General features: G+C 43.9%; 1 long non-coding RNA gene across 1 annotated transcript in view; it reads left to right on the forward strand.

Moving 5' to 3' along the window:
* The first annotated feature begins 340 nt into the window (after positions 1–340).
* LOC309610583 overlaps positions 341–16119 on the forward strand; it is a 36992-nt gene continuing 21213 nt past the window's right edge. Inside the window, exon 1 of the long non-coding RNA XR_014234056.1 lies at positions 341–1609. This is a non-coding gene — a long non-coding RNA (uncharacterized lncRNA). The remainder of the gene's footprint in view (positions 1610–16119) is intronic.

Raw genomic sequence — 16119 nt, forward strand, 5'->3', positions numbered from 1 at the left:
AGCGCTTGAAGCAGGGTTTTGGTTCCCGGCCAGTGATTGAGGTCGGGTTGCGGCGGTGAGAGCGCTGAATCCTAGCCACTACACCAGTGGTCAGTGGCAAGGTCCTGGCCCTACGGCTTTGCAGAAAAAAGGATTCCCACAAAGACAGAAAGTCATGAAACAAGTAAAGTGTTTATTAGGAGGAAGAAGAGTACGTCTGGGTAGACACATGGGCGGACTCAGAGAGAGAGTTGCGCCCCCATGGTAGTTTAAATTACTTGTATGGGGCATTTCTTCCGGGTTTCCTTTGGCCAATCGTTCTGATTTGCTTGGTTCTGAGTCCGTATTTGGTAGATCTCAAGAACCTCCCATGTGTGCACGTGCATCTCTTAGCCAAGATGGATTCCAGCAAAGAGGCCTATGGGTAGATTGACATCACTCTGCTTTTGGCCTCCAAGGAGCTTTATAGTCGGGAAGGTCTCCTTGACTTCGAGAATGAGAAATATGTGGTGTCTTATCTTTTATCTGGGCAGGGCCCGGCCTCCTCAATTATCCTGCTATTATGGAGTTTCTGTCCACAGGGGGCGAACTCATATCTGCTCAGCTTGGGGCCCGTCTATCTCCTGCCTCAGCTTAAACGACACGAACTTATTTTCTCACAAGTCTGGAAGCTGGAAGTCCAAAATCAAGGTGCCAGAAGCGCTGATTTCTCCTGAGGAAGATTTGGGGAATGTTAACAAAAGGAGAATATTACTTACTCAGAGACCTTTGAAATCTGCTGAAATCAGGAGTAGCTAGAGCCTCATGCAGGGTTAGGGGTTGTTGAGAAAGTAGAATAAACAAAATTCTGTATACTGTTCAGTGATCACTATCATAGAAAAGCTGGCCAGACTTTTGATTGGGAATTTGGAAGAATGGAGAAACTGCTAAAGATTCTAAAGAGAGCCCTAAAAATCATCCAATTTATAAAGACTCGGCTTCTGGATTATTTACTCCTTCAATAAATGAAGTGTCTCCTGGAGTTGCTGACCCTCCCATCTCCAGGAAAGCAGCTCCCTCTTGACCAGTGGTGTTTCTTTTTTTTAAATCAGGAAGAAAGCTCCCTGCACATGCTTTACCATTGTCCGTGATGGGACTTCTGCCAGTCTTACCACCCCAAACCTGTCTCTCCTTAAATGCTCTCCAGCCTCACATCATGCCCACTCCTATTTAAAATCCTGGCTTAGATGGTTGTTTCTTAAGCCTGGCTACAAGTGAGAATCACGTGAAAAAAAAAAGTAAACATAATGACTGGGCCCACCCTCCTGGAGTCAATTTAACCCCAAGCACGGGCTTGTGTTAGAACTTCCCCAGGTGGCTCTCATGTGCAGCCAGCGTTGAAAGCCTTCAATCCCGCCTCCTCTGCCCGAACCCGTCCGCTGCCCCTCCCCGACTTCGCATCCACCTCTCAAGTTCCTGCTCCACATTCCACAGCGGTTCCAGGCATCACCTCACCTCTGAGTCACTTCCGGACTTCCCCAGGAAGAAAACCCTCTCTCCTCGGTGCCCCGTTATGCACTCAGCCGAATTCCATCAATGCACCTGGAGTTAACGAACTTCTCCCTGGACGCGTCTCTGCTTCCGCTGGACGGTGAGTTTGTGAATGTAGGGTTCAGTCAATAAGCGTTGCCAGGAGTAATGAAGGACAAATACAAACTACTTAGAGAACTCCATCTTCTCTCGTTTAAAGCTGCAGAATCCCCTGGGGGAATAGTTCCAAGGTTACTGGTATTCCAAAGACCCATATATTCTCCAGATTCCCCACTGCAGATCTGTCCGTGGAGATAAGTGAGAGGGAGTGGGGGAGGGAATGGCCAAGGCTTTAAAAAGGCACCTTTAGGCCCAACTGCTGGAACATACCGTCTTAGGGTCTTTCCATTTTGGTATTCTGGAAATAACAGTAATAGAATGGCTATGTACCAACCACTGTTCTAAGATCTTGTTTCTTCCCCAGCTTTACTGAGGTATAATTGACAGATAAAAATTGTATATATTTACAGTGTACAAGGTGATGCTCTGATATATGTATACATGGTGAAATGATTCCTACAGTCCAGCTAATACATCATCTCCTATAGTTACCTTGTGTGTGTGTGATGAGATCTATTCTGTTAGCAAATTTCAAGTATTCAACACAGTATTATTAACTGTAGTCATTATGCTGTACGTTAGATCTCCAGAATGTATTTATACTGCTTGACTGAAACTTTGTACCCTTTGACCAACATCTCCCCATTTCCCCCTCTCCCCAGCCCCTGGCAACCACCATTCTACTCTCTGCTTCTATGAGCTTTACTTTTTAAGATTCTGCATATGAGTGAGATCATGCAGTATTTGTCTTTCTGTGTCTGATTTATTTCGCTTAGCATAATAGCCCCCAGGTTTATCCATGTTGTCTCAAATGACAGGATTTTTTCTTCTTCTTTTTTTTAAGACTGAATAATGTTCCATTGTGTATATAAACCACATTTTCTTTATCCATTCATCTGTTGATGGACATTTAGGTTTTTTCCACATCTTAGCTATTGTGATTAGTGCTGCAGTGAACATGGGAATGCTAATTCTGACTTCGGTTTTTTTTGGATATATACCAGGAAGTGGGATTGCTGGATCATATAGTAGTCCTAGTTTTTATTTTTCTGAGGAACTTTCATACTGTTTTCCACAGCTATTGGACCATTTTGTAGTCTCACCACTTGTGTGCAAGGGTTCCAATTTCTTTTGTAGTCTCACCACTTGTGTGCAAGGGTTTCGTCAACACTATCTGTTGTTTTTCTTTTTGATAAATAGCCATTCTAACAGGTGTGATGTGATAGGGCACTGTGGTTCTGATTTGCATTTCCCTGATGATTAGCTAGATACTAATAATATCCTCATCTTATAGTTAAAGAAATCGACAATAAAATCTAACCTGTTTTACTTCCTATTTGCAACAACCCTGTAGAAGAGTGAAGCTCAGGGGTCAAGCAACCCAAGGTCCCAAGGCTAGTAAGTGGAATCCAATCAGCTCTGATACTTACTTGTTGAAATGTTGGAAGCACTGCCCTGCGGATTTTAATAACCTCTTATGTCCATGAGATGCTTTGGGCTGCAAATAATAGAAAACTACCATCCAGATCCGTTTAAACAATGAAGAAATGTGTTATTTTTCATAAAAAGAAATCTGCGATAGGTTTGCACTGGGCCTGATCTGCAGGTGGTGCTTCTGCTTCCTTCTGTTTCTCTGCCCTTCCCTCCACATTGCGTGGGCTTAATCCGGGGGTTGGGTCCTCTCACCAGATGGCCACAGAAATCCCCGGCATCACTTGCAGACACGACAACAGGCTTTTTGCTCATTGATCATTTCCAAGGGGGTGGCATAGCCATGGTCAAATGGAGGAATAGAATGGGTGCTGGAGAGCCAACTGCTGTCTCCATCACTCTTTTTGTTTGCAGTACATGTTTGAGTTTTCAGAATTCTTTCATGGTGGTTATTGCTTTTGATTTTCACAACAACCTATGTGAAATATGAGTTTGGGGTTGTCCTCAGGGTAGTTTTTTATGCAGGAAAAGGTTAAATTTTAATATTAATATTCAGTATCTTAAAGTACACTTTAATGTTTCCTTATGCTTTTAAGTTTAGCTTACACATTCTATTCTTATAAATCTAACAAATTTGGCAATTTTTTTAAAAGAGATCATTAATTAAAATGGTCCTATTTATAAGCATAATCAAATGTTTTAGGACTTTCTATACTGCACCTATAAATTTAATATATATCTGATTTCATTAAATAATTGTCTGACTTAATAAATAAAACCTTCCTTACCTGCAGGGGGAGGGATAGTTAGGAAGTTTGGGATTGACATATACACATTGCTATATTTAAAATAAATAAACAACAAGGACCTACTGTTTAAAAAAAAAATGGAGAGGGGACAAGAGAATGACACAGATGAGATGAGACTGGCCATGTGTTGATAATTCTTGAAGCTAAATGATGGATTCGTGGGGATTTATTACACTACTCCTTCCACTTTTGTGTCTGTTTGAAATTTTCCATAATAAAAAAAATAATAAAATAAATAAATAAAACCTTCCTGAACACTATATAATTCTTTTTTTTAAATTAATTAATTTATTTTATTTACTTTTTAATTTTTGGCTGCATTGGGTCTTCATTGCTGCGTGTGGGCTTTCTCTAGTTGCAGCAAGTGGGGGCTACTCTTAGTCGCGGTGTGCGAGCTTATCATTGCGGTGGCTTCTCTTGTTGTGGAGCATGGGCTCTTGGCACGCGGGCTTCAGTAGTTGCAACTCTCAAGCTCAAAAGTTGTGGCTCGCAGGCTCTAGAGCGCAGGCTCAGTAGCTGTGGCGCACGGACTCAGTTGCTCAGCAGCATGTGGGATCTTCCTGGACCAGGGATCGAGCCCGTGTCCCCTGCATTGGCAGGCGGATTCTTAACCACTGAGCCATCAGGGAAGTCCCACTATATAATTCTTTTTTTTTTTTTTCAATTTTATTTTATTTATTTTTTTATACAGCAGGTTCTTATTAGTCATCAGTTTTATACACATCAGTGTATACATGTCAATCCCAATCACCCAATTCATCACACAACCACCCCCACCACCACCGCCCCACCCCCCCACGGCTTTCCCCCCTTGGTCACCATACGTTTGTTCTCTACATCTGTGTCTTAATTTCTGCCCTGCAAACCGGTTCATCTGTACCATTTTTCTAGGTTCCACATACATGTGTTAATATACGATATTTGTTTTTCTCTTTCTGACTTACTTCACTCTGTATGACAGTCTCTAGATCCATCCACGTCTCAACAAATGACCAAATTTCGTTCTTTTTTATGGTTCAGTAATATTCCATTGTATATATGTACCACATCTTCTTTATCCATTCGTCTGTCGATGGGCATTTAGGTTGCTTCCATGACCTGGCTATTGTAAATAGTGCTGCAATGAACATTGGGGTGCATTTGTCTTTTTTTAAAAAATTAATTAATTAATTAATTTATTTATTTATTTTTATTTTATTTTTTAATTAATTTTTTATTTTTTATTTTTGGCTGTGTTGGGTCTTCGTTTCTGTGTGAGGGCCTTCTCCAGCTGCGGCGAGCGGGGACCACTCTTCATCATGGTGCGCGGGCCTCTCACTATTGCGGCCTCTCTTGTTGTAGAGCACAGGCTCCAGACGCGCAGGCTCAGTAGTTGTGGCTCACGGGCCTAGTTGCTCCGCGGCACGTGAGATCATCCCAGACCAGGGATTGAACCCATGTCCCCTGCATTGGCAGGCAGATTCTCAACCACTGCGCCACCAGGGAAGCCCGCATGTGTCTCTTTGAATTGTGGTTTTCTCTGGGTATATGCCCAGTAGTGGGATTGCTGGATCATATGGTAATTCTCTTTTTAGTTTTTTAAGGAACCTCCATACTGTTCTCCATAGTGGCTGTATCAATTTACATTCCCACCAACAGTGCAAGAGGGTTCCCTTTTCTCCACACCCTCTCCAGCATTTGTTGTTTGTAGATTTTCTGATGAAGCCCATTCTAACTAGTGTGAGGTGATACCTCATTGTAGTTTTGATTTGCATTTCTCTAATAATTAGTGATGTTGAGCAGCTTTTCATGTGCTTCTTGGCCATCTGTATGTCTTCTTTGGAGAAATGTCTATTTAGGTCTTCTGCCCATTTTTGGATTGGGTTGTTTGTTTTTTTAATATTGAGCTGCATGAGCTATTTATATATTTTGGAGATTAATCCTTTGTCTGTCGATTCGTTTGCAAATATTTTCTCCCATTCTGAGGGTTGTCTTTTCGTCTTGTTTATGGTTTCCTTTGCTGTGCAAAAGCTTTTAAGTTTCATTAGGTCCCATTTGTTTATTTTTGTTTTTATTTCCATTTCTCTAGGAGGTGGGTCAAAAAGGATCTTGCTGTGATTTATGTCAAAGAGGGTTCTTCCTGTGTTTTCCTGTAAGAGTTTTATAGTGTCTGGCCTTACATTTAGGTCTTTAATCCATTTTGAGTTTATTTTTGTGTGTGGTGTTAGGAAGTGTTCTAATTTCATTCTTTTATGTGTAGCTGTCCAGTTTTCCCAGCACTACTTATTGAAGAGGCTGTCTTTTCTCCACTGTATATTCTCGCCTCCTTTATCAAAGATAAGGTGACTATATGTGCATGGCTTTATCTCTGGGCTTTCTATTCTGTTCCATTGATCTATATTTCTATGTTTGTGCCAGTGTACCACATCTTCTTTATCCATTCATCTGTAGATGGGCATTTAGGTTGCTTCCATATCTTGGCTATTGTAAATAGTGTTGCTGTGAACATTGGGATGCATGTATCTTTTTGAATTAGAGTTTTCTAAAGGAGAAAACTTTTTGATTAGAACTGGATCTTTGGGCATTATGACTCTTGTTATAAATAGCCATCGCGTCCTGTCCACCTATTTCTGTCTTTTGTGTTTTTGTTTCTCATAAGGAGAAGAATCAGAGGGTGGAACACAAGCATAGGTCCTAGAAGCCTGTTGTTTGAGCTGGTCTCACAGAAAAGTGAATTTATGGTTTTTACCAGACTGGTGTCCACTTAGACAAACTGTGATGTGGATCACCAGTGAAACTGGGTGGGGTTCTCCTTCTGACTTAACTTTACATCCTGAGAGCCTGGCTTGGATCCAGAGAGCATCTACCTGCCGGGGGGAAGGGTGTGTGTGCAGATTGTTGGGTTTGTCCTTAGAGGCAACCAGTCATCAGTTTAGGGGCTGAGACTTGAGATACACAAGCAACAGTTTCTACCAATTGTTGCTTGCTCTCAGGAGGTTTGTCTGAGTCTGAATCCTAAAGGATCTCAGCCTGTAAAGACCCTTGTCGTCTATTTTCCCATTGCCTGTGTAGTGCTAAGATTCCTGTCTCGGTATTACCTGCCCAGTACCATGGTTTCACAATGTTTAGAAATCTTGACTGGCTGCACCTTGGACTCAAAAACTGGGATTATAGCCTGCTCCCACCATTAATCTTTTGTTTTTCTTTTTGTTTCCATAGAAATACCCTTTGTTAAATGCCCTGGACTGGGAGACTCCTTCAACAAAATGTGGGGCAATGTGTTTAGATTTGGTTTTTTTCTTATTCATTTGATCTATGTCCTTCCCCTTTGTAGATCTCTTACCGCACAACTTCTAACCAGAGTCTTTTCTCCACAGTAATCAACCCAACTCCTTGTTTGTGAAATATGCCTACACAATGGGACAGTATCATTCCCCCACCCCCAACCCCTCATGCCTTTTGCATCTAATTTCCTGCCTCCCTTCTCTTCCATTTGCTCCATTTACTCTTTTGGCCCCTTTGCTGTTCCTGAAACCTGCCAGACACACCCCTGCCTCAGGGCCTTTGCCTTCGTGTTTTTGAACCCAAGTCCATGTGCCCGACCCACAGTGAGGCCAAACAAACCTAAACAGCAGAGTTTAGAGCAGAGAAAGGGTTATTGCAGGGCCAAGCAAGGAGAACAGGTGGCTTGTGCTCAAAAGACCCAAACTGCCTGATGGTTTTCAGGGAAGAGTTTTTAAAGACAACATTTGGGATAAGGGCTGCAGGGTGCATGACCTTCTTCTGATTGGTTAGTAGTGAGATAACAGGGTGGTGCTGTGGGAATCTCAACCATCAGCCTTCTGGTTCTGACCAGTCTGGGTTGTCAGCACGTAGTCACCATCCTCTACATGGGTGGGGGCTTAGTTCCTGCAGAACAACTCAAAGATATGTATCAGATAGTTATCGCTTGAGGCAGAACTAGGACTCTGTTTTATCATTGAACCATTGTTTCTTGACTGCTTTTCCTTTGTTTCTGCATTCCCTCACTTCCTTAATTAGTAACTGCTTGAATCTGCTCTTTGGAACTCAGGGAAGGCCTAGGAGACTAAAGCCTTTTCCTACAAACAAGAAACAGGGTGGGGAGGGTGGAAGGAGGGGCTTTGCAGCTGGGAGGGCACTGCAGGGTCCTGCTCGGTTTCATTCCCTCTGCCCTGGATGCACTTTCCTGAGATCTCTGGGACTTTCTCCCTGACATTCTCCAGGTCTTTACTCAAATGCTCAAACATCACCTTAGTTTTCAAAAACGCTTCACTGACAGTCTTATATAAAATAGTCCTTGTGACAAGTTGGGTTTCCTGGAGGCAGACCCCCGAGACAGAGTTTGGGGTGTAGGGGATCTGAGGGGGGCATCTTGGTGCCTACCACCCATCCCCCCACCCCTGTTGTAATGAAGTTCCATGAGGCCAGGGGCTTAGTCTCTAAGAATCACTGATATATCACCAGCACTTAGAATGCTGCCTGGTTCAGAATAGGGCTCATTGTTGGTTGAATGAATGAATGAATGAATGAATGAAATAAGGAAAGAAAGAAAGAAGGAAATTGGATTAGATTGGAGACTTGATTAAGACTATACGTGAAATGATGCTTTAAAAATGGGGCTTCCGGGCTTCCCTGGTGGCACAGTGGTTGAGAATCTGCCTGCTAATGCAGGGGACACAGGTTTGAGCCCTGGTCTGGGAAGATCCCACATGCCGCGGAGCAACTGGGCCCGTGAGCCACAATTACTGAGCCTGCGCGTCTGGAGCCTGTGCTCCGCAACAAGAGAGGCCGCGACAGTGAGAGGCCCGCGCACCGCGATGAAGAGTGGCCCCTGCTTGCCACAACTAGAGAAAGCCCTCGCACAGAAAAAACGAAGACCCAACACAGCCAAAAATAAAATAAATAAATTAATTAATTAAAGTTAATGGGTTAATAAAAAAAATAAAATAAAGTCTTTAAAAAAAAAAAATTGTTAGACCTGCCGGAAGAATCTGACAAAATCTACATTTAAAAAAAAAAAAAAAATGGGGCTTCCCTGGTGGCGCAGTGGTTAAGAATCCGCCTGCCAATGCAGGGGACACAGGTTTGATCCCTGGTCCAGGAAGATCCCACATGCCGCAGAGCAACTAAGCCCGTGCACCACAACTACTGAGCCTGTGCTCTAGAGCCCATGAGCCACAGCTACTGAAGCCCACACGCCTAGAGCCCAAGCTCCGCAACAAGAGAAGACACCACAATGAGAAGCCCGCACACCGCAATGAAGAGTAGCCTCTGCTCATCGCAACTAGAGAAAGCCACACGCAACAACAAAGACCTAATGCAACCAAAAATTAAATAATAAAAAAATAAATAAATAACTTTATTTTTAAAAAAAGTGTTCTCCAAACGAATAATAGAACTCCTTCAGTGTTTCATCATGAAAATGTCTTCATTAATTTCCCCACGTCTGTTATCTCCTGGAACCATGTAATAGCAAAATGATGGTGCGTAACAACCAGAAAAGAAGCATTCTCTTCAGTCAGATTTTGTTTTGGACAGTGTCTTAGTCTGCTCAGGCTGCCATAAGAAAATACCATAGATGGGTGTATTTAAACAACAGAAGTTTAATTTCTCATAGTTTTGGAGGCTGGAAGTCAGGGTTAAAGTGCTGGCTTATTCAGTTCCTGGTGAGAGCTTTCTTCCAGGCTTGCAGGCAACCGCCTTCTTGCTGCATCCTCACATGGCCTTTCTTCAGTGCATGCACATGGAGAAAGAAAGATCAATTTTTCTTCTTATAAGGCCACTAATCCCATCATGAGGGCCCCACCTTCATGACATCATCTAACTCTAATAATCTCCCAAAGGCCCCACCTCCAAATACCATCACATTAGGTGTTAGGGCCTCCAAGTATGAATTTGGTGGAGAAGGGGGACAAGCATTCTGTCCATAACAGACAGGCTGCATGGCAGAGGGACAGAGTACTGGACAGAGCATCTGAAGACCCAGATTTTTAGTGCCAGATCTGTTACTGAATGACTTTGACCTTGAACAAGTCACAGCTTTCTTGGATCTCAGTTTCTTCACCTAAAAATAAGGGAGTTCAAAAAGATAACTTCCAGGATCCCTTCCAGCTATCATCTTCAGTAGTCTCCTTCATTCAGGCCCTTGGACTGTACACTTATGTGATATTTTGCCTAGCTGTCTTTAGATACTTCACTAGAGAATAAAAATCCCCCAGGGCTATTTGAAGAATGTGTTTCGCTAACATACACCATGAGGAGCTGAAAGAGACAGTAAGGGGAAAACTGGACAGGCAGTGGCTGAAAGCAGGCGTCCAGGCAAAGGATACATCTAAGAGACCATATGTCAGCAACAGGCCAGCTCCAAGGTTTGGCATCATCCCAGGGCAGTGGAACCAGATGAGCCCATCTAAAGCTATATCTGTGTGAAGTGTGACTGTGTCATCAGATGTACTGGGACCAGAAAAAGGGTATTGTTCTTTGCTTATTACCTGCAGTTAATCTCTCCCAGATTCCTCCCTCTCACTGTAATCCCTACGAGAAGAGTTGTTGGTACAGAGTAAGCACTCAATCAGTGTTTATTAAATAAAAGTTATCAGGGTCATGACAGAAGCAACATTTATACATTTGTTTTAGAAAGTAATCACTGCAAGAAACATATTATTTTCACATAGGAACCAATAATCACATTCTATCTATCTCTATCTATCTACTATCTAGCCAGCTAGCTAGCTAGCTAGCTAGTATCTAAAGCAAAAGTTTTATGAAACAAATCTTGCTAGATAAATGTGTTCTGGTATTTTAATCTTCTGTTTCCTTTTGAAAAACATTCTGGCTCTGACCTACTCTACTCATTTAGCAACCTCCCAGGGAGGGCGGGAGGGCAGGGGGGAGGGAGTGGGCCCCCAGTGGTAGGTGTGATGGGGTCACCCCCAGCTGAAGGTGGAAGCCCCAGGCTGGCAGAGCTCAATGGCACAAGTCTCTTCCTACCCTCCTTCATCCTGACCTGAGTTCTGCCGGGAAGCTGAGCATTTTAATGAGGTTTCTTCATGGATTTGCCTTCAGGGAATGAATGTGCCAATCAGCAGACAGGAGTATCTGCCCCACTGATATTTCTATCAGTTAATTGATATCCTGTTTTAATTAATCATTTGATCTTAATTGGTATTCTATTATATACACCTCTCTCTTGTGACTTCAATTAGTGTGAGTCGGAAGCTCAGAAACTGTTCACTTCTGGATGCCCTGACAATGTCATATTCTGCAAAGAAAGGACCCTAGACTGCACAGAGGGCAGCCAGTTCTGTGATGCTGTGAGGGCAGCCTATTACTCAGAGCAGTTTACATAGACAACAAAGATCTTTCTGGATACTGGCACTGACTTTATTGTGAAATCCTTTGTAAGCCTCTCTGTTTACCCAAATAAGAGTTTTATAGAGATGACAGGCTTAAAGTTTGTTTTACAAAATTCACTCAGAGTGCTTGTCCTTGGTGGGAGGAACAATTATGGGATCACTTTCAGCTTACTAATACATAACACACATAAGTCTCATGTCTTGGATCATGAGTCCTTGCCCTTGGGGGCTATAATAAATCCAACCCCCAGGGCAAGCTAGCCCTAAACAATATAGCCCCGTGTGCTATATTGGAAGGAAGGGGACAGGGCACAACCTTTAAAAGAATGGCATAAGGCTTCCCTGGTGGCGCAGTGGTTGAGAGTCTGCCTGCCAATGCAGGGGACACGGGTTCGAGCCCTGGTCTGGGAAGATCCCACATGCCACGGAGCAACTGGGCCCGTGAGCCACAACTACTGAGCCTGCGCGTCTGGAGCCTGTGCTCCGCAACAAGAGAGGCTGCGATAATGAGAGGCCCGCGCACCGCGATGAAGAGTGGCCCCCACTTGCCACAACTAGAGAAAGCCCTCACACAGAAACGAAGACCCAACAAAGCCAAAAATAAATAAATAAATTAAAAAAAAAAAAAAAAAAAGAATGGCATAGCCATAGCACGTGACAAAAACTGGTTAAAACCAACTAGGTCCAAGATGGCGGAAGATTCGACTTCCAGTAGACCTTGAGCCTCATTATACGCTCACTGTAATACATTAGCTAAATGACATACCCACCAGTGCCATGACAGTTCTGAGGCTAACCATAAAAGGTCAAAAAGTGGGCAGTGGCCCAATTCCTGGAAATCCCTGCCCCTTCCCCAAAATAATTGTAATAATCTTCCCACTCATTAGCCTATGAAATTATCCAGCCCATAAAAACTAACCATGCCGTATTTTGGGGCCTCTTGCCTTCCGAGATGACCCACACTCCATCTGTGGAGTGTGTTTCTCGCTAAATAAATCCACTTCTTACCTATCACTTTGTCTCTCACTGAATTCTTTCTGCAATGAGACATCAAGAACCTGAGCTTCATTAAGTCCTGAGACCAGGTGTGTGATCTCCTGGGGTTCAAGTCCCAGTCTGAGTTGCACGGTTTCACATGTGCTTATTTAAGACTGCACGGCAGTGCGATAGGGCTTTACGGGTTCCAAACGTGTGCAGGCTCACTTGTTTCTTGAGGAAGTTAGGAGGGGCGCCATTACAACGTGGCTCTGAAGGCTTACTCCACCCAAGGTCCCCTACTCAGTAAATGGAAGAATGAGGCTTTAAGTTCCAGCCTTCCTACCAGGGGTTCAGCTCTCTTTGTATGGTTTCACATTAACACTTGAATGTGTTGGTCTTTTTCTCGAGGGTTCCCAACCTTTACAATGCCTGGCATGCTATCGAATTTGTCCCAACGTGCTGAAGACCTGCTCCTAAGCCTACCCATCCTTCCAACCACGCATCTCCTATGGTCCACATGGAAAGAAAGAAATCTGCTGACTCAGCAGAATGTAAGCCGAGCTGCTTACACCTCCCACTCTCGAAACCGTTCTCTTGGCTCTTGTAGTTAGAGGGAGCCATTTGATCCAAAGAGTTACGTAGATCGAATATCTGCACGGACTTTAAATCAACACTTGATAAAGCAACAGAAGGAGTTCACCAGGAGTGAGCATGACCCACAGCCTACCGGAGAGTTAATACAAACACGCAAGACACCGTAAATAACACAGAGTTTGTTTTTTGTTTTTTTGTTTTGTTTCATTTTTGGCCGTGCCATACGGCTTGTGGGATCTTAGTTCCCCGACCAGGGATTGAAATCGGGCCCTCGGCAGTGAGAGCACGGACTCCTAACCACTGGACCGCCAGGGAATTCCCCAGAGTGAGTTCTCGTGCCAACTTCCAATTTCTGTTCACTAAAGTTAATCCAGGAGAGTCGTCTTTGTTATATGACAAAGTAGAACAAAGTATCCTCTGTCCTTTTAATTTTTCTTCTGTCGTCAAGGTTCTGTTCAGCTACTTCTTTGTGTCTGTCTAGGAAAAATGCACTGTGTTTTCCTCTCCTCTCACACACAATACATCTGATTCCAGATGCGTGGGTTTTTTCCCATGCCGACTGATTTTCTTGGCACCAGCTGGGTATCCTACCATTCACTTCACTTTTTTTTTTTTAATTTATTTATTTTATTTATTTTATTTCTGGCTGCATTGGGTCTTCGTTGCTGCACGCGGGCTTTCGCTAGTTGCGGCGAGCGGGGGCTTCTCATTGCGGTGGCTTCTCTTTGTTTTGGAGCACCGGCTCTAGGCGCTTGGGCTTCAGTAGTTGTGGCACGAGGGCTCAGTAGTTGTGGCTCGCAGGCTCTAGAGTGCAGGCTCAGTAGTTGTGGCGCACGGGCTTAGTTGCTCCGCGGCATGTGGGATCTTCCTGGACCAGGGCTCGAACCTGTGTCCCCTGAATTGGCAGGCAGATTCTTAACCACTGTGCCACCAGGGAAGCCCTCACTTCACGTCTGAATCTCAGTGGAGTTAGTCCAGGTCCCACAGGTTAAGGGCTCAGTCCCACAAGACTGCCCCCACCTCAGATGCTAATTGCAAGGAGTAGGTCTCCAGGTCCCCACAACTTCTGTCCAGCTTGGCTACAAATCAGAGGTTCCCATGACCCTCTCCTCCGGCTCAATAACTTGCTACAGTAGCTCACAGAACCCAGGAAAACAGTTTACTTACTACTGCTGATTTATGATAAAGGACATTTCAAAAGATACAAATGAACAGCAAGATGGAGAGGTACACAGGGCGAGCTCTGGAAGGGTTCTGAGCCCAAGAGCTTCTATCCCCTTGGAGTTGGGGTGTGTCACCCTCCAGGCATGTAAGATGCATTCACTGACCTGGAAGCTCTCCCAACCCCATACTTTGGGGATTTTTATGGAGGCTTCATCACATAGGCATGACCTATCATGAACTCAATCTCCTGCCCCTTTCCCCTTCCAGGAGGATGGGAGGTGGGGCTGAAAGTTCCAAGCTTCTAATCTTGACTTGGTCTTTCTGGTGACCAGCCCCCATCTTGACAGTATCCAGGAGCCCGTCAAGAGTTGCCTCCATGTTGGCACAATATTGTAAATCAACTATACTGTGATTAAAAAAAAAAAGAGTTGCCTCATTAGAACACAAGATGCTTCTATCACCCAGGAAATTCCAAGGGATTTAGGAGCTGTGTGTCAGGAACCCAGTCAAAGACCAAACATTAGGACAAAAGATGTTCTAGTGCTCTTATCATTTAGGAAATTATCAGGGTTTTAGGAGCTCTGTGCCAGGGACTGGGGGCAGAGACCAATATATATTTTTTCTATTATGTCACAATGTCCTACTGTCGACCGTTGAAAAATTGTTTCCTTATGTCCCTAATTGTCCATCTCTGTTTACAACTGCTCAAAGTGTAGGTTTTAAGTGGTTCATATACTACTCTGGTGAAGCTTTTGTAGGACGCCTGCCTTCCTTCCTACTGCCTGGGAACCGGCTCTCTGTTTCCTGCCCTGCAGCTCTTGGCCTCTCTCCGAGGTCTCTCTCAGCCACCTCTGAGCTTTGCCCCGAAGTATAACAGGATGGACGTTTGTATAGTCTTCTTGATGTGGGGAGAATTGTCTAGACGGGGCCCAAGCAGTGAATGGCTTTCTCCACCATCAGTCCTGAGTGCCTAGCGTTTCCTCTGCACCCATGACTGGGGCCCGTTTTGCCAAAGTGAAGCGAGGAGTCCATTTACCCTCCGGCCCTGAGCCTCATGTACACAGCACCCCAGTCTTCTTCCTTCAGCCCTTGTCTGGACCAAAACTAGGTTACAGAGTGGGAAACCCAGGAATTTCATGTCACCATCTCACAAGGAATCTCTTGGGACAGGACTCCTTTGGTGTGTGTTGCCTGCGATAATTCACATTTCTCTTGGTTAGTGGAGACTCCCAGGGGAGGGGAGTTTTGAGTGGAACTGAGAGGGGCCGTGAGGCTGTGCTCTGCCCAGGAGACATCCTGCCACACTCAGGTCAAACAGCCTGAAGAAATGCCAACAGATAGCTGCCAGGTTTGGGGTGAAATTAGTTTGAGAACTGTGTAAAGCACAAATCTAATTTATCTCACTTTTTTATTGAGTAATAATTCTAAATTATATGTAACCCTATAATTCTAAAGGTATCACTAAAGTGTGATTTGTTTTTGTTTCATTTTGTTTCTTCATTGGATTTTTATAAACAAAACAACAAAATAAAGTAAAACAAAAACACTCTCTCACCAGACCACATGGTTCATTATTGGTGGCCAGAAAATTCCTATTAAGGAGGAAGACTCTTCTGCTTGGGATGATTTTTTTTTTTTTTTTTTAATATTTGGTGCTTTTATATATACATATATTCTTTTTAATTAATTAATTTATTTATTTATTTATGGCTGTGTTGGGTCTTTGTTTCTGTGCGAGGGCTTTCTCTAGTTGCGGCGAGCGGGGGCCACTCTTCATCGCGGTGCGCGGGCCTCTCACTATCGCGGCCTCTCTTGTTGCGGAGCACAGGCTCCAGATGCGCAGGCTCAGTAGTTGTGGCTCACGGGCCTAGTTGCTCCGCGGCATGTGGGATCTTCCCAGACCAGGGCCCGAACCCGTGTCCCCTGCATTGGCAGGCAGATTCTCAGCCACCAGGGAAGCCCTGAGATGATTTTTAAACATTCTGAAATGAATAATGATGATGGTTGCATAGCATTGTGAATGTATTGGGTTGGCCAAAAAGTTCGTTCGGGTTTTTCTGTATGCATGTACGGAAAAATCCCGAATGAACTTCTTGGCCAACCCAATACTTAATGCCACTGAATTGTGTCCTTAAATGTGGTTAAAATGATCTGTATAACTGAATCACTTTGCTATACAC

Source organism: Balaenoptera borealis (assembly GCF_965194805.1).
Source record: "Balaenoptera borealis genome assembly, chromosome: 14".
NCBI classification, from domain to species: Eukaryota; Metazoa; Chordata; class Mammalia; order Artiodactyla; family Balaenopteridae; genus Balaenoptera; species Balaenoptera borealis.